The sequence below is a fragment of the Protopterus annectens genome, chromosome 4.part0, assembly GCF_019279795.1.
Source record: "Protopterus annectens isolate FY-2018-M chromosome 4.part0, PAN1.0, whole genome shotgun sequence".
Classification (NCBI taxonomy): Eukaryota; Metazoa; Chordata; order Ceratodontiformes; family Protopteridae; genus Protopterus; species Protopterus annectens.
In genome coordinates this window covers 374,267,006-374,293,188 of record NC_056733.1, presented here as the reverse complement: position 1 = coordinate 374,293,188, position 26,183 = coordinate 374,267,006, and positions in this window count along the sequence as shown.

The following is a 26,183-nucleotide window of genomic DNA, read 5'->3' as shown; positions in this document are numbered from 1 at the left end:
ATGGACCCTGCTTACTGGGTCAGGATGAACAAGGTCATGCTGTCCTGATTGACATTACATGGATGTCTATGCTGGAATTAAAATCAGCTGTACTATGTTTTAGTTGTAATTAATAAATATTTTTTTTAATAAAGTTATGTTTTTGGAAGTTTAATAAAGGTCATCAAATGTCATTCGGTGTGATGTGTTTATTGAAGGTGACTGGGACAAAGAAATTTTATTCGCGTATTAAGACTGTAAGAGGGGATCATTTGGGAAAATTACAAAAGGTATGGTAGGAACAACTAAATACCAAGCGTAATGTCAAGGATTAGGGGGTGTATTACATAAGACAGTGGATTGTACCTTTTCAGCCATTAGTGAGTTTACATTATTTAAAATTGTAAATAGATAGTACTTAACTCCAATTCGTTTGAGGGAAAGGGGAATGGACTCATATGATAATTGTTGGAGGTATGGGGAAGCTAAAGCAGGGTACTTACATATGATTTGGCATTGTTGGGACTTACAGCAACCATGGGGGGGAGTGATTGAGGCCAATTAGAATGGCTACACACACAGACACACCCATATAAGAGATACATTTTTCTGGTTACTTGACATTCAAAGAGGAGCAGAAAGGATAGAAATGACACTTCCGACATGGGCTAGACATATCACAGCTATTTTCTTATCAGTTTATTTTCAGGAGCAAGAAATCCACAGTTCAGGAGTAAAAAAAGACTTGATACATCTTATTAATATGTCTGTATTTTTAAGGGGGTATATCAAAAACCTTTTGAAGAATTTTATTGTATTTTTATGGAATGGTTACATATAGGTTCATAGGTTCATAGGTTCATACTAGGCTATCTGCCCAAGGGCATTTATAAGCCTAGCCCATAGTTATGTGGCTTTCGCCACCCCTTTAGTTTGAATAAAAACTATGCCTATCATTTTTCTGTGCCTCTGTCAAGCAGTGACACTGAAGTAATCCCTGGGGTATATCTGCGATCTCCCATCCATTGGTCAAGATTCCTCTTGAACAAGGCCAGCGAGTGCTCTGCCTCACATGTGCCGATTTTGTTCCACAGCATAGGGAGTCTCTGGGTGATGAATCTGTCCCTCCAGCACGTTCTATTTATAACCGTGTCAAGGTTTAAGTCTCCCGCCCTGTATGGAGCTAACATGTCTATTTGTTTGCATGACAACATGATAGGATACATTGGGATTAAGGATAATATTATTAATCTTCTTTTATGGAGAGGTTAAAGTTGTGTGATTGGTATATAATGTTTAATGTGGTGCAAATTGTATCAATGTACCTGCATGTATCTTGCTGCTTTGAACTTGTTTCATCTATATACCATTTATAACTAGAAAAGTATTCTTTGTAAAATTTGTTAATTATCTCTAAACATTCATACTTAAAAATATGCAATCAGAGTTAGGTAACTCTGTCACTGATAGCAGTTTTATTGCTTTTGATATTTAACACTGCATATATATATTAGAACCAGCACTCATCTGCTAAAGTAACCATTCTTTCAAAAAAAGAATGAAGCACCTATTTCTTCTGAACTAATTTTGAATGTAAGATGCATATTTTTCTTGCATACTATTATACTTAATTTCATATATCTGACAATGAGAGCACAGTAAGCTGATGCATATCAAGCCATTTTCATCCAGAACATGCACACTGAGATGGACTATCGGCATTAAACTGATGATGAAAAATGGATATAGAAAGCTGTTTTGTAGTGGTCTGGTGTTTGCATAGTTCTGTGTAAAACTATCATAATGTATGACTCAGTCACTTGCACCTAACATTCTGTTCTGTCATGTGAATATTCAGTGCTTGTTATTCACAGGGGTGTCTGTATGCCTCAGTGTTACAGTGATACATGCATTTTTAAATACACCATTTTATTACCTCTTAAAGCACTGTTATGTAAGTCAAGGAGTTTGATTTAGTTATTCATGAAAGACAACTTTGCCCACTCTGCCATTCAGCTGTCATCGACTTCTTTCACTTAGTCCTGATTTCTGTGATGAGGTTTTTCTAGTTTATTTCTTCAAGTAGTTTCAAGCATGACATAATGCTGAGTAAAACTGAAATGCCTGGTAGCAATCAGCAGGAACAGTAAGCTATGAAAAATATACATGCTGTTTCCTTCCTGCTGACAGCAAGCTTAGAAGCAGGAAACTGCAATGCTAGAGAGCTTAGTCTAAAATACTGTAGAACTAATCCCTTTTCCCCAAACAGATGCTTGGCTGGAATTTATATTTGGAGTTTCACTGAGAGTGAACCCACTAATATAAAAATCTCCAGCAAGGCACTTGGAATGAGGAATGCTGTGGGACACCATAGTTATGAGCAAAGACATTTCTGGTCCTCTGCATTTATAGGAAGAGTATAATGCTATATTCCTCCTTCCTTCACAGAAAAAAACGTACATGTTTTAGTTTTTAGATAGACATTTATAAATTGTGCATTAGATATTTCACTCACATTTATGCAGCTTTATTTAAACATCAAATTATCATATACACACAGACACACCCATATATAAATATGTATATAAATAGACATATATGGTTACACATTATTAGTGGAAATGCTCATAGGTGCAAGCGCTTAATAACCTGCAACAAAGAGTGAATACTCATATGATCAAGTGCTCTTTTCTGTGGAGTTTTAGCAGACCACATTTTGTACAAGATCACAATGTAGCTGAGTAAGGTAATTTGCACTTACCCAACTGTTGTGCTAGATCAGAGTTGGTATATATAATTAGGAAGGGAGTGCAGGGATGCTTGCCCTCAGCAAAAAAAAAAAAAATAATATATATATATATATATATATACATATATATATATATAGATATAGAGAGAGAGAGAGAGAGAGAGAGAGAGAGAGAGAGTTTTCTTTGTTTGCAATCATTTTAGGTTCACTCTAAAATGATCAATGTCTTTACATATGTTTGATGATATAATTTTATATATATATATATATATATATATATATATATATATCTGTGTGTGCTTATATATATGTGTGTGTGTGTGTATGTGTGTGTGTTTATATATATATATATATATATATATATATATATATATATATATATATATATATATATATATATATCCTCTTCATCATATTAAAGTCACAAAATATTGAATCCTTTTGCTACTGGCCTACTGGCATATTTGTTTGAAATGTTGGAATTTCAAATAATGCCAGTAGCTGGTTGTGTGGGATTTTGCCCTCTCCCCACTGTAATGCCATCATAGATTTGGTACATATAAGTAGCTAGGTTTATGTGGCAGTGCATAAAACATGTGTTTCTTGTTTTGAGCAATTTTTGCTGCTGTGAGTTTTGATTTAATGTTTTTCATAGAAAGAAAGAAAGCTAGATAGATAGATAGATAGATAGATAGATAGATAGATAGATAGATAGATAGATATGGATAAAGAAATAGATATATAAGTTTATAAATATTTAAATATATATGCTGTCCAATAATTCATAAATATGATGCATTATTAGCACTGCCGGCACTTTGAAAACATACTGAAAATGAAATAAGATTGAAACTACATCAACTACAAAAGGAAAACAAAATGTCTCCTTTTGTGATAGGTCAACCATCTACAGCACCTTAGTCGTGTGTTAACATATCCCTACTTCTTAAAAAAAAAACATTTCCCTTAGAGTATGACTAAACAAAGTATTTATTAATACTTTATATTTAGCAGTACACACTTGTATAATTAAATGTATCCCCTTCCCTATCCCTTTCTCTAACTGTAGTCTAAACTCAAACACAATTCCACTCTAATGTTGAAACTTTCACTATATCCTAAAGTTTTGACATTAACACACAATACCAGCTATCTTGCTTGCAAGCATGTCCTCTACAGCTCCTTTTAACCCCTGCACTTGGCAAACAGTACTTTTGATAAATTAATGGAGCTATAAACTTTGCTGACAAAGTGAGTATTCAACAGACTGAAACACACCCAGTCTCAGTCTTGCTCTGTTTTTGGTAAATATTTATTTTTTTGATATTCTTACATCAGTGGCATGACATGAGTTTGTTAGTTTGTGAATGTGTAATTGTTAATGTATATTACTCAATGTCTGTTCTTGCATATTACTGAATGTCTGTTTAAAAATGTTTATAATACGATGGAGCTTTTCTCCCCAAGCCTCCACTGAAAAGTGTTTTTGACTTAAGCCAGTCAGACAAACCCAGTAAACAAAAGCAAAATAAAATAAAATGTGTTATGTATTGATGTTTATGCGTGTTGATATTTATAACAACTATTAAAAGCCTTCTGTCCCCCCTGGGATTCTGTTTTATAACTCAAGAGCTTTTTTATTGTTAAAGAGATGACTGCAAAAAAAAATAATAATAATATAGTCTGTAGCTCAGTTGTATAAAAATATAGAATTTGAAGATATGTGGCACAAAAGTACACACAATTTCTGGAATAAAGCTTTGGTTACTTCCCTTTTGATTCCTGTGTTTTCTACACACACAAACACACACACACACACACACACACACACACACACACACACACACACACACACACACACACACATATAATGAGTGAATGATACAAATATTATCATATGCAAGGATACAAGGGCAGGTGACTTACAATCCCTCACATGCAGTCATTTCTATTCCAAACATATTCTCCTAAGTGCATTATTATCTACCTATTTTGTTTTCTTCAGTTTGAACATTATGCTAAGTAGTTTATTTCTGATAACTGTTTGCATTATCAGAAACCATGTTTGGGATAATATATTTGGGATGTATTTTAGTTTACAGTATTTTCTCTACCCACTTAACTAATTCCCTGTTGTGCATTGTTATAACTTTTTTGTCTATGGGGAATTTGGGGATGAAATTTTTCAACAATGTCACTGTCAATCTGATACACGCAGTTGCAATCATATTCCTAAAATGTGTTTTGTATCCGAGTTGCAGAAATTCAGTGACATAGCTCAGGATATGGTTGCCCATATATATGTTAAATGCTATTTCACACTTTTTTATCACAGTTTGCATCTGTGGTATACAAATTCAGTGGGATAGTGCATGCTATGAAACCTAGTGCATGCTATGATACAGTATATACTGCATAATACAAAAAATATAAGAATAACAGAATCACAAACAAACATTCAAAAGTATAAATTAAGCACTTTAATCTTTACTATAAAAAGACTTCACAAATCTGAAGTCGATTTGTTTCCAAGATTAGAGACCATTTCATCCTTAAAAGTGGCATTCATAGTCCAGCGCGTCTGTTCAGTGAAATGGCAGCTAGCGAACAGAGGCACTGCGCCTGTTCCTAAATCAGCAAAGTGTAAATGGGCGGCACTAATTTCAGATCTTCTCAGCCTAACACCAAAATGCCCACAGCAGTTTTGTAGATATGAAGCGGTGTGATATCAGGTGAAATTAGTGTACAGAACAATTTACTGGGCATTTCGTAGGATAGTGCTAGCTATCTGCCTTGTAGGCCATGTATAAGCTTAGCCAAATTTCCCACCCTAAAAATAAGAATCAAATCTTGTATCATGTGTCTATAAGGTAAACACCTTAACCATTTTGCCAACCCTCAACACAGATTTTTGACAGGAGACTGCAGTCATAGGCCTGAGTGGATTTCTTAAGATTTTATATGAGAACCTGCTGTGAGTTGACCTGGCCACCACTGGCCCATAGCTTACTCAAACTATTTTAAGTTCTCTTCTATTCAATGCAAAGGATGTAGGGAGTGAGGGTGGACAATGCTTTAGAGAGGATTAAGGATGAGGGAAGGAAGACTGAAACATAAACAACACATAAGACTCACAGGAATACTACGGTGGTGACGTTGGGGAAAATAAGACATACAAATGGCAGGCAGATAGAAATGAGACGGGGTAGCAACCTCTGAACCAGCTACCACTCTGGTCTCAAAGACTACAATTATCCTTGCTCTATGATGGAGCTAGGGGGAGGGAGAAAGATGTGAGGGAGGAGGCCAGCAGTGGCTCGATAGTCAGAGCCAACTGGGTCATAGACTCTTGTACCCACTATGGGAGAGATTCCAGGATTAGGGAGGCCTTTCCTGCCCACCTTAATCATGTGTGCTAACCCTAAGCCTACCCCTACCCAATCCCCTAGCCCTAACCTTAACTCTACATATTATGTATTAAAAATCCTTTCCCTAACAGTGCCACTACACAAGATGAAAAGACACAAGATACAGACAACATAAAATATGCACAACTCTCACCATCAGCTTACCTAATCCTTACTCTAACCCTAACCTGTGAATACTTGTATATTCACAACAGCTACTATAACAATCTTGTATATCTTCACAACCACTACTTTTTCATTCAAGCTTTAAATTTCTTGCAAACTCCTGCTTACCTACACTGCTCCTGCACTATACAAAACTAAATTCAATATGTGATTCAGTCAAATGAGTATTCACCCATTTGTGCATTCTATCTGTTTTTGCACTCACCCAAGCCTTTTACCAAATGTGATTCTACCTTTTGAGTTGCTATCATATCTATACAGATAGATATAGTTGCATACATATCTATACATATTTATAACTATATATATATATATATATATATATATATATATATATATATATATATATATGAATAAATAAAATACAGTATGTGATACAGAACTCTGGCCCTCCTTTGGTCCTATATCTCAAGCCCCCCGCCTCGGGAAGCTTATCCGTTTTCTGACTCTGTACTTGTGGATCACCTGCTTCCTGGCACAGGGATCACTTTAATTCCCCAGCTCCTGCCAAAGATCTATTTTTCCCCACTCTCCTGCAGCTGCAGCCTGCTTCTGCTTTTGCAGATATTACATATTCAGCAGGTAGAGGAGGATGCCGGTCTTTCATGAACCAGCTTGGGGAATGACCCTGGGATTTCAAGGACCACATGTTAGTAAAATATCAAGTTCTGAATGGGATAAAGTTTGAGCTAAGGAACACTAAGGCATGAATCATACCCATATAAGGCTGCTACCTATTGAAATGATAACGCTGGAAAAGCTTTGAATAATATCAGGACATGTATCATGACAGACCATACTCCTTTGCAACACATTGTTTTAATTATATATATATTTTTAATAAATAGAACCCGTCTAATAATGTGATATCAGGACAGACCATTGTCCCATGCAGTTCTTATTTTGTTTCCTAAACCAACGGTAATCTTCACTGAACGTGAAATAAGAGTTGTGTTTTGCATGTCTTCAGTACTGTTCCGATATGATGAAATTGATTCCTGTTGTGCCCACAGGGGATCACAAAGGAAATTGTGTAAAAAATATCTCAGGGAATGCATTATTTTAATCCTGTGAGACATGATTCATGCCCTCTATGGTAGGAGCTGTGCAGGTGGAATAGGAAATGGTTGAATCACAGTAGCCTAAGAGAGTTAGGTATGGATTTAGCCAAGCTTATAAATGTGCACAAGCCACATACAAGGTATAGCATGATAGACTAGAAGAGAGATGCAAATATCTGTCACGCATCTGCATGACTACCAATAAGAGGGGTTATAAACATGTGTTAGGATGCAATTCATAGAGCTAAGTGTGGCTGAGACTGATTTATATAAAAACTTCTCAGATCAGCCCAAACTTATGCCAGCTTGCCTCAGTACACAATTTTATGATTTGATGGATGAGCTCTGCGTTTGTGGAAAGTCTGTGAAAAGCACAAACAAACTAAAATGTTCATTAAAAGCAGGGATAACTGCAAATTGATAGCAAACACAGTTATCTATGCACTTTACTGTGATCTGTTCAACTTTATGCTGTTTTTACTTTCAAAACATGACATTTTATAACATTTCTTTGATTACTCATGAAATGCTTTGGAATGGGTAAGGTGCCATTTTCAGTGCAGTCTAAATGCATCAAGAGGCTTACTGCAGACAATGGTTTATGACATTGGATAATGCCCAGGGCCAGACAACTGACCACTTTAATTTAATTAAGTACTGACAAACATGTCCTATTATATAATATATTGAGTATCACACCCTCACAACAAAAACATAATGGTGTGTGTGTGTGTGTATATATATATATATATATATATATATATATATATATATATATATATATATATATATATATATATATATATATATATATATATATATATATATATATATATATATATATATATATTACTACTGCAACAAAGGACTAAAAAAGACAGACAGCACTGCCAGCAAAAACTCAGAATTAGTGTTTCAATCACATTTTTGTTTCTTGTTGTTGTAGACAGCATGCATCATCCATAATCTATTAAAGTAACAGTACAAGGTTTTTCTCAGAACATATGATTGCAGGTTTTAAATTTCTGCAGCAGCAGGGAACCAGACACAAGAGAGACAGCTTCATTCCTGAGAAGCATCATATCCTCACGGATGCTCTGAACACATATGGAAAATGATTTTTTATAAAAGGGGGTCCAAAACATTTAAACAGAGCTAACGCATGGGATCATGCAGTGGTCCATACTAATGCAGAAAGGGGAAGGAATCACACTATGGCAGAGTATAGGAAAAAAGTCATTGACTTGGTGGCATGTGTCAGGACAAAAACTAAGCAGAATGCAATTTCCTTAGTAGCACTTTTTACACTGTCCCCTTTACTGCAAGATGAGGAACACCTTTTCTTGATAAGAGGAGATGATTTGGATGAAGATGAGGATGCTACTAGACTCCTTAGAAGTAGTGTTGCCACAAGTACCTTCAGACTCCTGCAGTAAAAACAGTAAGGTCGTGTGGAAGGTTAATATGTAGCTCATTTTATTATATTATGCTAAAATGTGGTTGGCATGACACCTGTGCACATATCAGTCCAAATTGTTCTATCATTTGGTATGCCATCAATATCAGATATGGTATAAAGTCTACAGAAAAGCAATCTATGGTGAGTGTGGTCATCCTACCTATAGATGAAAGTAATACCACCTGTCATATATCACATTAACCACATCTTGACTTATTTCTTCACAGGATCGGCACCAGAAAAAAATGCATCCCATGATTTAGCACAGCATGCAGATGCTAACAGCAGAATGTTTGTCGATAATGATGCCACAACTCTTATACTCATGACACAGCCTGAGAACAGTGACATGCAGTCGCAAAGTGTAATGCCAGTGCCCCCTACAGCACAAGAGTGGACAGTTCCTTAAGCAGTAACATGGGCTCTCACATTCTAGAATATATGAAGATGAAATTAGAGTGGGGGTACACCTTGGAGCTCAACACCTGCTTTTTTGCACAACCTGAACCACTTGATTAAGAGAGTACCCTTTTAAAAGTAGCAGGCATCACAACACCTGTGCACAGAGGTGCCAGCGAAGGTGCATTTCACAGTTAGCTGCAGAGTTCTGCAAGGCCTTGGCTGCGCAACACAAAATGTGCTGTTGCATAGTTCAAACTCAGGTTACTGCCAATGAGGGTCATATAAACATGATTAGACTATTGAAGGGTATACATGAGGAATTTCACCAGTGGGACTGGCTGAGGCCAGGGACAATGCCATGATGATTCTCAAGCACAGTGTTGTTGCACATACAGCATCCATGCATGCCTCCATGCTCACACTCATAAAACATTATCAAACACACACACACACACACACACACACACACACACACACACACACACACACACACACACACACACAAACACACACTGGGAATGCAGGAGGATGTGGCCGGAGAACTGTCCACATGTATAGTGGAAGAGCAAAACAGGCAACACATACATCTCATGAAATTGCTGCAGACACTCCTGTGGATTCCCCCAAGAAGAAGGCTATCAGACCTCTTCAGACTTCCACAGTGTGCAATAGTGCAATAGAACCTCACAGTCAAGGTGTGGATTCTACAGCATGGCTAGGTCAATGTAAAGATGTTGACCAGCATCCAGTAGATCCCATGATCACATTAATTTGGTATCACACTCACATATCAGTGCTTGCTGTTGATCTGTGTGACCATCACACACACTATACTTAGGGGACATTGAGTATGAAATTTTCCAAATATAACTGACATTTTCAGCATCACTAAGAGCAGAATAGTTGTCACCCATCATTAACTTTCCAGACATGGCCAATCCTGCGCTTCTTAGTAGTATCTGAGAAATGTAAAGAGACAATGATACATGATTAAAAAACATTTCATTACAAGTAATTTGACAATAGTAACTTTCACTATACTCTGTTCTCAACACTGCAGTGAAAAATATCCCTCCTCAGCCCTAAACCTGTTTCATAACACCTGATTTCACATACTTAAGACAAATCCTGCCAATATAACTAGCATTTGTACCACTTACTCCTCAGTACTATACAACTGATGACTGACACAACATTTAAAAAAGCCAGCATTTTTTGCTGATAAAGAAAAAAATATCTGATGTTCAGTGTAAGTTGATCATGCATCATTCAGCACAGTCCACAATGTATCAAACATTATGCGTGAGAATTTTTCAGAACTTTCACTAAGTGAATCTCATGGCCCATTGCAGTTGACTAGATACCACCTCTTCACCTACACATCCACGTAACATACACAAGCCTGCTGCCGGAGTCGCTATACTACCACAGATGACTGACCACCATCAGTGTCATCACTGGTGGAAGGAACAATAGAGGAACTGTAGTGCAACTATTGGCAACTGGCTGTGTCAGGCATACACCAGACTGACTCATGATCATGATGTCCAGAATGTTGCAGGCAGTAGACAATATGCATGCAGCAACAGTGCCATGCTGAAAGGCATGCAGAAATGTATCCAAGCAATGGAAATGAGTTTTCAGCAGGCCAAACATTCACTCAGTGACTGTCTGGGGACTGTGGATGGGGTAGGGTGATGGTGAAACACTCTTCTGCTACTCCCTATGGGTTATGGACTGGTGTCATTAGCTGATGTTTGATTGAGTAATATGTGTCAACTACAAAACAAAAGAGAGAGGTTCACATAATAAAAAGGGGGCTGATTTCTCAGTACTGTTTATGTCAGGCTACAGATGCTGAAATACCTATGGATGGGAACATTAAATCCTTTAAACTTAACAACTAGGTACCATGATCAATCCTACCATGAAGGAAAATAAGGTAATGTAAGCTTGTGCGCTAAACATGGGAATCATGGGTACTGCCAGGATGTACCCCCATGCATGACACACTACCTGGACATTAATGGAATGGTAGCCCTTCTTGATTCAGTAGTCTTCCAATGGTCCAGATGGGACCCTAATGGCAACATAGGTGGACTCTACCTCACCAAACACTCACAAAAGTGTGCCATCATGCAGAAGGTATGCATGGTACTGACTTAGTCCCAAAGTGACACTGGGCTATTGATGCACTGTTCCACATGTACCAAGAGTATGTCAAGGAGCAAATAAATGTCCTCAGTTCAGAAGTCTAAGAGATACTCATCTTGCCCCCAGTATGTTCCTGGTAGATCCTTGTGGCAAGTATAGTGACAGCTATACATACCTTCATATCCACAGGTAGAGGAAGGGCATTCCTCTTCCCAGTGGCCATCTGTAGACCACATAAACTAGCCAAAGTCCATAATATGTCCCAGTCTACTCTAAACCTGTCCAAGATTTCCAGATCATTAAAGTTTAGATGTGTCAACCTTTGCCTACACTTTTGCCTTATTTGCTGACAATTGTTGCTGAACACATCTGGGTTTGGCACAAATGAGATCAGCACCTCAGAAAGGGAGACAGTTAACCTGGCCATCAATGTATACATCTCTGTAAATGGCAAAGTGGATGAGAAAGGTGCAGCTTCACATTTTATAAACCTTATGTACATGTGCAGATACCCAACACAAAGGCCCTGTGAATCATCCAAAGTTGGGAGGAACTTATAACTTAAATAACATAGTTGAAGATTTTTCACATAGTACTCATTTTCATGTTATTATTACATAGTTTGCATACTACATTCTCAAACTGGTTAAACCGCTCTGAATAAGCACAGCTGATATCCCTGAATTGCTCCTTAGCAGGGCTGAGGTGCAGCTAGTGCAAATTCCTGCTACGCCTAAGTACTACAACTATGAATACCTCCCTAACTGTATTTTGAAGCAATGAATTTAAATTATCCTTTGGATCTCATTTGTACAAATTCAGTATCATAGTTCAGATGGTGGTGTTCCATAGATTATAAACTGAACATCTGTGATAAAAATATTAAGGTTTGGCAGTGGTATGGGCATTGGTTGAAAAACTCCCAGAAGAGGGTAACAAATTGTATTCGGAAACAAGTGGTGAGAACAGCAATACTGAAGAAAAATTGATTTTGAGAATGATTTATGTAAATTGGAAAATGTATTATTTGAACGACAAGAGTCCTATGTGCATATTAGTGATGAAATATTTGATGAAGTTAAACATGGCAGAATGCATCAATTTTAAATAAACAATTCAATGGCAGTATCACAGAAGAAGCAAACAAAGGTGTGGTCAGTGTATTGCATGCCCATGTCAAATTTTGGATTAACTGGAAGGGCTTTTATGGATATGCAGAAGTAATAAGAAAATGGTTGACTAGATGAGTTTCCAGTCACTATGGGGAAGAAGGATACTAATTTAAAAACTTTTTTTTTTCGCAAATGCTGATGAACTACAACAGTCCAGCATTGGAAACGGTGGTAAAATTGATACTGCAGATTCTGTTGATGATGCTGTTTTATTAACAGCAGACCTGTCTTGGTAATGAGACATCTTGGTACTAGTATAGGTGTAATAAAAATAAAAGTGCTCTATGATAATGCTGGAAAAGCATATTGTACTGTGTTTTTCTCCAGCAATTCATTTTATACAGGTAAAACCAAGAAAAACTGACTGCCACATAAGTAAACCCAGCTATACTATTAAGACAAAAATAAAACTAGAGGTGTTAGCTTTTTTTTTTTTGATTATGCCATAATGGGTATTAAATGTGATGATTTTGATAATGACTTGGAGAAACTGCAATAGGTGTGTCAAATCAAAGCTAAATATGTCTTAAAGTGAAAACTATATGTATGTTTAAATTAAATGATTGAGTAACAGATTTTTATATACTTATTTCTTAATAAAGTATTTTAAATATGTAACATATGTAAGCTATAGGTTTAATTATTCATGATTGAATTTTATCAGTCGACCTATCATTACATGTATATAATCTTGTGATAGTCGGTTGGGTCTTCAGTTCAGAAAATGTGTGATATTGTTGAAAGTACTGAACTAAGCTTCCTTCTGTGGTTAATTTATTTCTGTCAGATTTTGAGTTATTTTGTTTTTTATTGCTCTCAGTAAGAACTTGTGCTTGTTATTGATAAAAGATAATTATACTTGCATCCACGGCAGATAGAAACCATTTTGAGGGCACATTCTGTATAACACTGCTGCACACAGTTCCAGGTCTGAGTGCTAACATCCTCCCATCTCTAAGAAATACAGGTACTACCTGTGAGTAATTTGGAAACTAACAACAATGAAAGAAATTTCAAGCATTAAAGACATTAAATCTGTATTGCTAAAACCCCACAATTCATTTGATGATGGCTTATTTGTTGGAAATATACATGGGAGCAGTTTGAATTATTTGCCTGAAATAGCAAAAGCCTGAACAAAATAGTGTACAAATATGTTAAATATGGAAATAATCCCCAGGATTCAGCAATATAAAATCCCATGTCTGAATAATGGCACGGCCTGAACTTAGAGTTCGGAGCCTGTGCGATTCTGGAAAGTAGGCTGGGAGCATGCACGAGCCTCCCAGCAGTATTCTGGCATGGACACCACTGAATAATGCTAATTAAATCATTTGCTGATGAAACCATGCAAATGAGGTAAATTAGTGATTCAGGAACCAGGCAGGCAGCCATGCCAGAATAGTGTCAGCTACAGAAATGTATTCAGCTACTAGCTACTACTACTACTAACATCAAAATGGAGGCATGACAGCTCAAAGTAAAACATGTATTCTAATCATTAGGCATGCCAATGGCTAAAAATATGGCATGGAAAGGAGGTGTAAAATAATAAATATCAAAGTTTATTTTTTGGGGCCGATCTCGGCCATTTAAGCATAGGGCAATGGTGCACAAATGAGATCATGCTGAAAATAAAAATAAAAACGTGAAAAGATAATTCTAAGTGAAATCTGCATTTTGCCATTATAGTCTGTGGCATGCAGAATCAAAACAATAACAGGGAACAGTGGTTGCTAAGGAGAAATGCTGTGGTGTGGTATAACAAGGGACTAAGGCAGTGGGGTATCCAAATGAGCAAATTTTAATGAATCACAGAGTGGGAAACTGTGTCCGAATGCACCTAACTGTGTAGGAGCTATAATTCTGCAGTGTAAGCAGGAGAAGCAGCTGACATGAAAAGGGGGTAAGTCATGGTTGGTGTAAACACGTTGGAGCTCCACGGCTCCCATTTGAGCTTAGCTAAGCACAGCTAAGCAAAAGGGTGTGTCCAGGGCTGTACTGACGTATTCCATGAAATGAAGAGTGTGTTCGTTTCCAGAGGAGGACCATTTCTACTGCAAAGTATTTACTTTAGCTAAATGAGTTTGCACAGCTTGCACCGGGCCTAAAACAAAAGAAACCCCTGAAAACAGCAGGACTGTTTACATTTGGGCACCAAGTTTGTGTGGCGCAGATCTGGGCTTAAAAGGGGCAGAAATGGGAAGGGTGGAAAAAAAGGGAAATAGCAGAATAAAAGCAATCAAGTACAAATAAAATATCAAGCAGGTGGAATGTATCATAGCCTGCCAATCATACAGACAGCATCTATAGCACAATAGTACAAACTGTGCAAACAACATTCAGTCTGTTTTTTCCCACAAACTCTGCACCATTAGTGTACACACTCTTGGAGAATTTTAACCGACAAAATGTTATGGGCTGCTATTGCTTTGATACATCAGTACTACAGTACTAGAGGCTGAGGGCAATGAGGAGGATAATGCTGGCAATTGCCCCGACTGAGGAGGAGAAGAGTGTTCAGACACAGGGTAACCTACAAGGGGCTACATGATATTTTGATATTAGAGTGCTACAGGTGGACAGGGACATACTTCAGCAACTCATCGAGCTGTGCCAGCCTCACCTAAGACCCAGATCCAACAAAGGGTAACCCATCCCAGTGGATACCAAGGTATGTATATAGCCTTAAGAATACTAGCTACAGGTACTTTCCAAAGACCTACTGGGGACATCATGGAGGTCTCACAGGTGTCTGCATCCAGGGTACTCCACCAGTTCCTGGATGCCATGCTACCACATGCCTGTGAGCAAGACTACCCAGAGGTACTGGGTGCCATAGACTGCATGCACATCCACGTCAAAGCACCACCCAGTGAGCAGGGTAGGGTCTACATAAACCACAAGGGCTTCCCCTCCATTAACTGCAAGGTCATGTGCAATGCCCAGGGCATTATCATGAATGTGTGTGCTGGCAGCCCTGGAAGCTATCATGATTTCCACATCTGGCATTCAGGGGGACATCCTATATGGCCATCTGTTGGGGGATGCTGGTTATGCACTAGAGCCGTGGATGATGACACCCATCAAAAATGCACACACACCCACTCAAGAATGCCATAATGAGGCACATGCACAAACTAGGATCATTAGAGAGCATGTGTTCAGGATGCTCAAGTCACGGTTCCACTGCCTTGACAAATCTGGTCGAGCCTTGCAGTACTCTCCAGCTACATGTGCACACATGCTCATAGTATGGCCCATGCTATACAATATGATCCTGCAGACACAGCTGCAGCAGGAACAGCATGGGGAAGGGCCACACATCCCCCATCACTGCCAAGGTCCCCACAGACACAGAGGGACTTGGAGGAGGAACTCCCTGAGCCAACTCCTGTAGGCAGATGGAGGCATGCTCAGTATGACCTGGCCTTGATAAAGAGGCAACGTATAGCACACACACTGACACTGTAGGTACCCACGGACTGGGACCTATCTCTGACATGCACATACAGTAAAATGGATGACACACACACAACACACTACCTGTAACTTATCATGTATAGGCAGTGTACTGCATGCATCCAACATAGGCAACCCTCAGGCACCATCCTCACAGCTGCCAAAAGCACAAGGTAAGTCAGTCTTCTTCACAATAAATGAATGTATTAGTATGTTCTGGCAGCATATCTATCATACTGCTGCATGCCTGCAAGGGAATGGGGTGGCCTATTGGGATAGCAGCAGACAACTGACAGCTATGTGGGACACCAGGAAATGTTTACCCAATACTGGCCTCCCACACTATCCAGTAGTACCCAAGGTGACAAATACCACTGCAGTATATGTGGGGGGCCAACTAACAGAGGGGTCATAGATCACAAGCATGGATGTCACTGTGGGTGCCCCATACTCACCCCTCATTCTCACCCACCAAGTCATCTGTAGGAAACCATAAAGAAATGTCTGGCAAAGGCCCACAAATGGTGACAATGATGAAATACCCCTCTACAGACTTACACAGTGATAGCACAGCATATCTTGCAGTTGCAGTAAGGCTCTAAAGGGTAAGAAGTCTGAAACTCAAATGTATGTCATTACAATATGACCTGTGGTCTTTAGTGATCTGCCTCTAGTCCCCAAGACAGGGCACAATAGTATGCTTAATGGAATCAAAATGTAAAGCAAATATCAGCACAGTCTGTGCAAATTTATACAGTTGACAGGTGTGCCCCCCCATATTCCCATAGAAATCCAGTAACAGGTATATTTGCAGGGAAATAGCAGCAGAGCACACATTATCAGGGCTTTCCCAATACACATGATAACTTGTTGCATGTCCACAATATGCAGGGGTCAATGAGCTATATATATATGTGCAGTTAATACTGTCATGATTTGGCTGGCACCTAGTCCCGACTGTTGTGTTGTAGTGGCCTAGGTACAGTGCCATCTTTGACAGAGCCATGTTCAGAGAACTGCAGTGCCAACTATCATGCATGCCAGCCACACCTATAGTTGGAGATGTACAGATGGTTCAGATGTCAATATCTGTTAATGCAGGAAAACTGCACAGGTAATGGACAGGGGCACACATATGGACAGTACATAGCTTGGAGTAACCTACACAGTGCCTACCATTCCTCACAACTTTACAAACCTATTGCACAATGTCCAGAGGTTTGCATCATAATTGTGGTCTGTACAACATGAAATAGTGATTGCCTGGCAATTCATTGGCAAATCATACAAGACTAAGGTCAGAAAATAATGACAGTGTAGTGTCAGACTGCATACCCATAGAAATATGCATGCTAATGCAAAACCTGTTATTGAATCACCTTTCTAGGTTTGTAATGCCAGTACATAAAAATAGTCCCTACGTTTAGGCTTCTGTCCCCCAATCACTTATGGCTTTGTACAGATGTCTAGCTCTCAGAAGCTGAGGCACCTGAAGGTCAGTGTAGTGCCAGTGTATAAAAGGCTGTCACCTTTCTGTGTCAGCACTGACAACATGTCAGTGGCCAACAGCCATACCCTTGAAATAACACAGGTTGTCACAGAAGGAGCACAAGTATGCTTTGTATATCTGTTTTGCTTGAGCTAACATTGCATTTGCCTGTCAACTATTTGCCAAACAAGAAAGGGTTATGTCAAAACAGCACTGGCAGACAGTGGGGAAGCAGACATCAAACCCATAAGAGCAAACAAGCAGTTACCAAACCGGTCCCCCAACTGTATATGTTTGACATAACATGATTAATACCCCATCCCCATGTGTGGGCCTTTGCCTGACTGTCATATTTTGGCCTCTGCATATGTCAGTCTGTGATGGTATGACAGCTAGACCCACATGTAGCATCATAATAACATATAGCAACACAAACAATCTAAGCACCACAGCAAATGGAGTGGTGCAATGATGGACAACCTGCTAAATAGGTACACTCAGAAGTGTGAATTCTACAACCCTGTGTGCGATGTAACAACATGTACCCCGTACACATCAGAATTACAAATACATAACAGCAGCCACTGTGGCCAAAGACTGTGAATGGACTACAGAAGGACACAGAGACAAATGTAAGGGTAGGGGAACCATTGGCCAGAGAAATGGAGAAGGTGCACTCCAGAACAGATTGTGCTGTAACATAGGTGCTATGCAGTGTAAGGGATCAGTAAGCATCAGCTGCAAATACACAGCACACACCCATGTAAGTGGAGGTCTGCAACCAAATAAAACCCACACATTAGACACCTCAGAGGCAAAATCGCATGAGAACCCCACAAGCCTACATACCACAAACTATGTAGACTCCACACACAAGGGTCTTGCAAACACTGAGGCCTTACCCTAATCCCCAAACACCTACATTACACAGATAGGCTAACAGCACTGTCCCTCTAACCTGTGCCATACAGACTATGCTGAGGTGACCTATGTCTGGAATACAAAGCAATCCAGACCCTGCCTTGATGGGACTGTAGCACATCTGGAACTCAAGGCCCACTCCATCAACCTGTGGTGCAACATCAACCTGGGCTGTGATATCAGTATGGCTTGTTGGTATGACAGACATGTACCATACACTCCCCCATCTGTGGAATTCACTCCCTGTCAACAGCAAGCCAAGTGCCTCAATACCCCTAGTGATGTGCTCCATGTATAAGTGCATGGAAAACACAGAAGATAGACCTGTGATCCCACCTGTGTCCCTGCTGGACAGGGGCTCTGTGTGCTGACATGTCTTAACATGGGCTACACTCTCATCTGCGTGGGTTATAAGGGCATCAGGGCCAATACCCTATGCAAACCACCAACCTATACACAACTGTCTGTCAGTGGTTCACCACATTACTCTGTACTGCTCAGCCACTGACATACATGGAAGTTACAATGCTATGTGGAATATACTAAACATATAATGGACATGTCTGCACAGTAGAATGCACACTTGACATCTTTAGTTTATAAGTTGCCCTCTTATATTAGAAATGTTTTGACTTTTTGCATACAATTGGTGATATTGACTGGGATGAATCGTTATATTTTATTGTTTTAGATGTTAATAGTTTATATAACAATATCTCACATGATTTTGGTTTAGAGGCACTTAGGTTTTTTTTGGGGGGAGACAGTCCAGTTTCAGTTTTTATTGTTGAATTATTAGAATTTTGTCTTTCTAATACTTTTTTTTGAGTTCAATCATACCCTATTTAGACAAAAACAAGGCACGGCAATGGGGGCTCCTTTTGTCCCCATGAATGCCAATTTAAGTATGGGCCTTTTTGAACATGAACATCTTTATAGAAATTTATTCTTTCGCAAACATGTGCTCAGGTATTATAGATATATCGACAATCTCATCTTTGTAGTTAAAGATGGCCAGAATTTAGTTTGTGAATTTATTTCCTATTTAAATCAATATAGATTTGGTTTGAAATTTGATGGGTTTAAAATGGGTACTAGTATATCTTTTTTATATGTACAAATTAGGACAGAAAATTCTGGACTATACTCTTCTGTACATAGGAAATTTGAATCAGGAACACAATATGTACATGGTGACAGTTGTCACCCTGTGCATACTTTACATGCGTTACCATTTGGTGAGATGATTTGTGTCTCTAGATTGTGTAATAACCTAATTGATTTTAAGCATGATCTCAAAGTTATGGTGATAATGTTTAAAAAAAGAGGATATACTCAAGAGATATTGGAAAATTGTTGGGAAAGATTCCTTACTAAAATTAATGTATGTCAGAATAATATAAGATATAAAAGGGTAATGTATAGTACTAATAGAGTATTAAAAGATAACGGGAAGGATTCACGAAGGCTTGCACGGAGTCTAAGAGTAGTCTAAGACTCCATGCAGCCTTTGCGATCCAGGAAGAGCCCAAAGTCCATGTAAGAGACCAGCTAAAACGTCTCTTACACGGAGTGGGCTTGGATAAGCTAATCACCTCACTTGCAGCCGAATAGCATGCAAATGAGGTTGATTAGCAATCCAGGAAGCCCAAAGCAGCCCGTGTAAGAGCCGTTTTAGCTGCAGAAATGTACTCAGTTGACAACTGAGTACGTTTCTGCAAAAAACACAATGGAGCAATGTCAGCTCCAAATAAAGGGTGCATATGTGTCAGGCAGCATGCCAATGGCCAAATATGTGGCCATTGGCAAGGTACCCCCATGCAAATATGAGAAATAAATATATTTTTTTTTCGGCGATCGCCGGTGTTTAAACACAGAGCAGCCTTGCACAAATGGGCTGCGCTATATAAAAACATAAAAATGAAGGTTATAAACCCACAAATGTGGGTTTTATGCAATACATGGATTTACAATGCAGGGACCAGCAGACCAAAAACAACATGGCCACCATTTAGTTGTTGCTAAGGGGGGAAGCTGAATCTAAGAGATGTAACTAAGCATTAGTAGGCAATCTGATGCAACTGAGTGTTAGGATACTGAATTCCACTGTCACATAGCAAATGAGCACATTCTGAGTAGTGTAAGAGATACATAATGGGGAGGAATAGAGTAGGAGATAGGTGACATCACTGGGGGGAATGGCAAAAAGAAATGCAGTTCATTGGAGGTCAGAGTTACATGACAGATGTCAGACACATATCATGGAAAGAGGAGTGCCACAACATAAGCATGGGAAAGTCAAGAAATGGAAGGTGTACACTGTTGCCTACACCAAAGTTTCTTGCTGGGCGTGCATGCGCACGTGTGCGCGCCATGAAGCTCGAGTAAGCCAGTGTGCGCGCGTGTAAGGCAGACTGAGCATGTGGGAGCGTGTTGGGAGATGTTTAACACTGTTTGCGTGGGTGTGCGCATGTTTTAACCTGAATAAGCAGTTTCTGAACCGTGTAAGCATGTGTGTGCACGTGTAAGCCACTGTGAGCGCATTTCTGCTGGTATGCATGCTGCTCCCCCCTGAGGAAACAGAAAGGAAAAAGGAAGCAACAGAATTACTAGGAAGCTAGCAGGGAATACTGCTGGAGCTAGCAGGTGAAAACAATTAGAAGCAGGCAATTACACAGGCAGAATAGTAGCTCAGCCAAGCACTTAAAACTCTGCAAACAGCAGTGCAAGATGTTTCTCTCAAGAGACACTGCAAGACAGGAGTAAGCTATTAGAAGTGAAAACTGAAAAAGCTGAACTCAGAGCAGAAATGTTAGGGGCTGCCATAGCTGTCATAATGAGACATAGGAGACTTGCTGAGGGTGGTGACAATGCAGATGGTGCCAGACAACCCACAGTGAGGAGACGGAGAAGAGTGTACAGGCCCAGGGTCACCTACCACGGGTTACATGAGCTGGAGATAGTAGAGCGCTATAGAGTGGACAGAGACCTCCTGCAGCAAATAGTGGAGCTGTGCAGGCCACGCATCACACACAGAACCAACAGAGGGGAACCCATCCCAGTGGAAACCAAGGTATGTGTTGGCCTAAGAATACTAGCAACAGGTACCTTCCAGAGACCAACTGGTGATATGATGGGGATATCACAGGCATCAGCCTCCAGGGAACTGCACCAGTTCCTGGTTGCCATGTCAGCACATGTCGGTGATCATGTATATTTCCCCAATGCCAGAGAGGTATTGGCCAGCAATATGCGTCTCTTCCAGCAAATAGCGGAATACCCTGAGGTAGTGGGTGCAATAGACTGCACGCACATACGCATCAAAGCACCAGCCGGTGAGCGGGGTAGGGCCTACATTAACCACAAGGGCTTCCCCTCCATCAACTGCCAGGTCATGTGTGATGCCCAGGGCATAATAATGAATGTGTGTGCTGGCTGCACTGGGAGCTACCATGATTCCCACATCTGGCATTTGACGCAGCTGTACCAGACATTTGCCAATGGGGACATCCCACACGGACACCTAGTGGGGGGTGCAGGTTATGCACTGGAGCCGTGGCTGATGACACCCATCAGAAACTCAAACACACACATGAACAGGAATGCCATAATGAGGCACATGCACAAACACGTAATGTAATAGAGCGTGTGTTTGGGCTGCTCAAGTCATGGTTCCGGTGTCTGGACACATCTGGTGGAGCCTTGCAGTACACACTAACTACATGTACCCAAATTGTCATGGTATGTGCTATGCTACATAATATGATCTTGCAAAATCAGCTGCAGCAGGACCATCATAGCGCTGGGCCAAACAGCCCCCTACCATTGCCAAGGCCATCACAGGCAGAGCGTGACTCGGAGGAGAAACAACCTGAGCCTGCCCCAGTAGGCAGAAGGAGGCATGCCCAGTATGCCCTGGCCTTGGCAAAGAGGCAACGCATAGTACATACACTGGCTCAGTAGGAACCCTGGGAATGATACCCCCTCTGACTCACTCAAATAATAACAGGGATGCCTAAAATGACATGACCTGCTCACAAACATGTACAGGGAGTGTAATATGTGCATCCGACAGAGGCAGCCCTGCAGCACCACCTGAGGCATGAAAGCCATGTGTTAAGTAATGTTACACCATGTACTATATGCACACCTGAGGACCGTGACTAACATCCTACCCTCACCAAGCATCATGCCACAACATGACAATGAGATGATCAAGTGCAATAATTGGTTGAAGTATTGCAGTTAGTCAAAGGGGATCCAATGTGTGCCAGCCTGGGATGACATGCTGAGCATGACATGATGCTCCACCTGCTAGAACTGGTGTGCACCTATCAGTGCAGGCCATATGGATACTGGCAAAGGCTGTTGTTACCCACAGTGTGCCCTGAATAGGTAAGGCTCAAAACACAAACCTACCTCCATAGGTATCAGAAGGGATAAGAACCTAGATGTAATGCTACCCAATGCCAGAAGTCTAAACAGCAAGATGCATGCAGTCTAAACTCACCCAGTATGGAGAATGTTGATATCTGTGTTGTAAAAGAAAACTAGGTCAAGGCTCACAACAGCACCCTAACACTACCAGGTTACACCTCATACTGTGCTGTACAGCCTCAAAACATGGAACAAGCTACAAAAGGAGGGTGACTAGCAATAATTGTCAAGGATAACCACACCCCCATGTTGGTACCACAACAAGAAGCAGCATGGACTAGCCATGGTCAAGTAACAGTGGCTAAAACTGCACCCCAGTTTATAGCCTGCTACAGACTACCGTCCCAACACCAGGAACTGCACCTGGCCTATGTTGGAATACATGAATATATCAAGTCCTCCAAACCACATTATATTGGGTGACTGAAAATACCCAGACATAGACTGGGAGAATTATAATAGCTCCAACACTGTAGGACAAAAGTTCATAGAATCCATAAACCAAAATGCCCAGGAACAACGTACCACTTCCACAAGAGGGGTAAGCATACTGGATGTGATAATCAGCAATATGGGTACTGGATGGCAAGATGAGAAGTGTATTGCTCACTGGTAAGACCAGACCATAGAGTAATCACACTGGATATACACATCCTGACCACAGTCCCTGGCCAGAAAACCACAGTGAAAAACATGTGTAAAGCAAAATTTGCACTCCTCCAAACTGATGTGGAATCCATTAAAGGTCCTGTGCAGGTGCAAAATATGAGCCACACCTCAGAACCTGTTATACAGGCATTCCATGAACACTGCCAGGAATGCTTGGATTATGCAATCCTAAATTAAAACAAGACACAATGCCATACACGCAGGCATCTGGCATGGTGGACACCAGCCATAACCAAACCATGCAAGAGAATGAGGAAGCTACTACATGATAGAGCAAACATAAAAAAAGAAGTAATGACTGATCAGTAGTATGGCAATAAAATATGTCCACACATAAAATCCACTAAGGCCAGCTACAACAAGTTGAATCTGTGAATCTTGAGGCAATGTTACACCTGCCCCAAGTACACAGACAACCCCCAACTCCCCCCAAGAAATACAAATATATGTGAGAGATGCAACCATCTATCCAAACTGGAGGCTGAGCTCCCGCATCTCAGTACTCCCAAAACTAGTCAGGAGGAGAAGGTAACCACACACACACCACAAACCCAGTCCCACATAGACCTATCACAACTGCAAACCAAAGACATAAACACAGAAAAACATTCCCGGAGGCCCGAATTACAAACACACCACACCAACAGAGGCCTCCAAAGCAGACACCCAATCAAACAACCTCCAAACATAGCACATGCAACACATAGTACACAAAGCTGGTGTGCCAAACAGTCACAGGCCAGAAGGAGAAACAACATGCCTGATACAGTTGTAATAGGTGACTACATAGTGAGACACGCTGCTGTCCCGCACACCAGACTGAACAAGGGAAAGGGTACAGTATGCTGCCTGTAGGCTGTTACAATGTGCCACATAACACAAGTATGCGGGTCACCCCAAAGCAAGTAGAAATATGATGCAGTCATAGTCCATGCTGGTGTGAATGACCTGAGATGTACCTCCCCGGACTACATGAAAAGAGACATACATGAGCTCTCCGATTATGTAGTCCAGGCCGGTATGACACTGACCTTTGCAGCATCCTACCCTCACCAAGAATGATGCCACAGTACAAACACGGAATGATCAGTTATAACAAGTGGCACAATTACTGGTGTCATTCCAAGGGGATCCAATGTCTGTCTGCTTGGGATGTCATGCTTGACAAGTCACACAGCTGTTCCAGTGATGGCTTGCACCTGTTACCCCTGGGCATCTGGATATTGGATAAGGCTTTTGCCACCTCCATAGAGCCTTTCTTAGGCAAGGCTGAAAAGACTAACCCACCACCCTACAAAACATAAGTGGAAAGAAACATAAGGGTAATGCTGACCAATGCCAGATGTCTAAACCTCAATATGCATCCCCAGTATGGAGAACATTGATGTCTGTGCAGTGACAGAAACCTGCTACAAGCCTCCTGACAGCACACCAGCACTACCAGGTTATACCACATATCATGCGTTATGGCCCCAAAACCTGGAACAAAACATAAAAGGAGGGTGAGTATCCATATTCAGCACAGACTCCCATACGTCCAGGTAACTGACAATGCACAAGGCATTGGAGTCCACCCATGTGCAACTAACCGTAGGCAAGACTGCTGTACAGTCTATAGCATGCTACAGACCACACTCTCACACACAGGAACCCCACCCAGCCATTCTGAAGACGCTATGTATGAATGTCCCACCAAATACCAAACAAGGTACTCACAAATTACCACATAGGTGGTAAACCATTATGTATGGAAGGAGTAATCAGGGACCTAGGGACACAAGTGGACAGTAACCTGTTATGTGACACTCACATTGCCAATGTGGCTAGGAAGACTGTCTATATTGGACACCGTATCATGAAAGGACTCACATCTACGTCAACAGAGGTCATTGTGCCCCTATACTGTTCTCTTATCAGACCCATAATCTAGTACAATGCCTCATTTGGGATGTACCTTACCTGACACCTGCAGCAGTTAGAAAGACCTCAAAGGTACCTCACCAAGAGGATAAAGGGTCTCAAATATATGTCATATGCTGCCTGGCTGTAGACACCCCAGCTAAATGCAGTCACATACTGCCTACACAGAGGCATCGTATGTCTGTTGTACAAGGCCATGTCCAACACAGGAGTAATGGATATGCTCCACCCCAGAAAACTCAAAGCCATCGGTGCTGTGAGAGTGAGAGATGTCAACCTCAACACATAATGAAATAGGATGTGCTGGAGGGACAGATACATAACCCAGAGGCTCCCCACACCCTGGAACAGAATCCCACTCCATGTTAGGCAGAGCCCCTCACTGACACTCTTCAACAGGAATCTTGCCAAGTGGATGGATGATCGTAGATTTACACTGGGGGTCTTCACTGTATCACGGCCAGACAGAGGTACAGCAAAGCAAATCATAAATGGCCATAATATTCACATAGCAAGGGGTGGCGAAAGCCACACACACTCTGGCTAGGCTTACAAATGCCCTAGGGTGGATAGCCTAGTATGAACCTATGAACCTATGAAGATACAAATTGTACAGGACACTAAGGATAATCCCAAGGCTTCCACAACTGATGGTAGGAACCGTGTTGGGAATTCACAGATATGCTCTGAATCACACAAATATTACAAACAACATA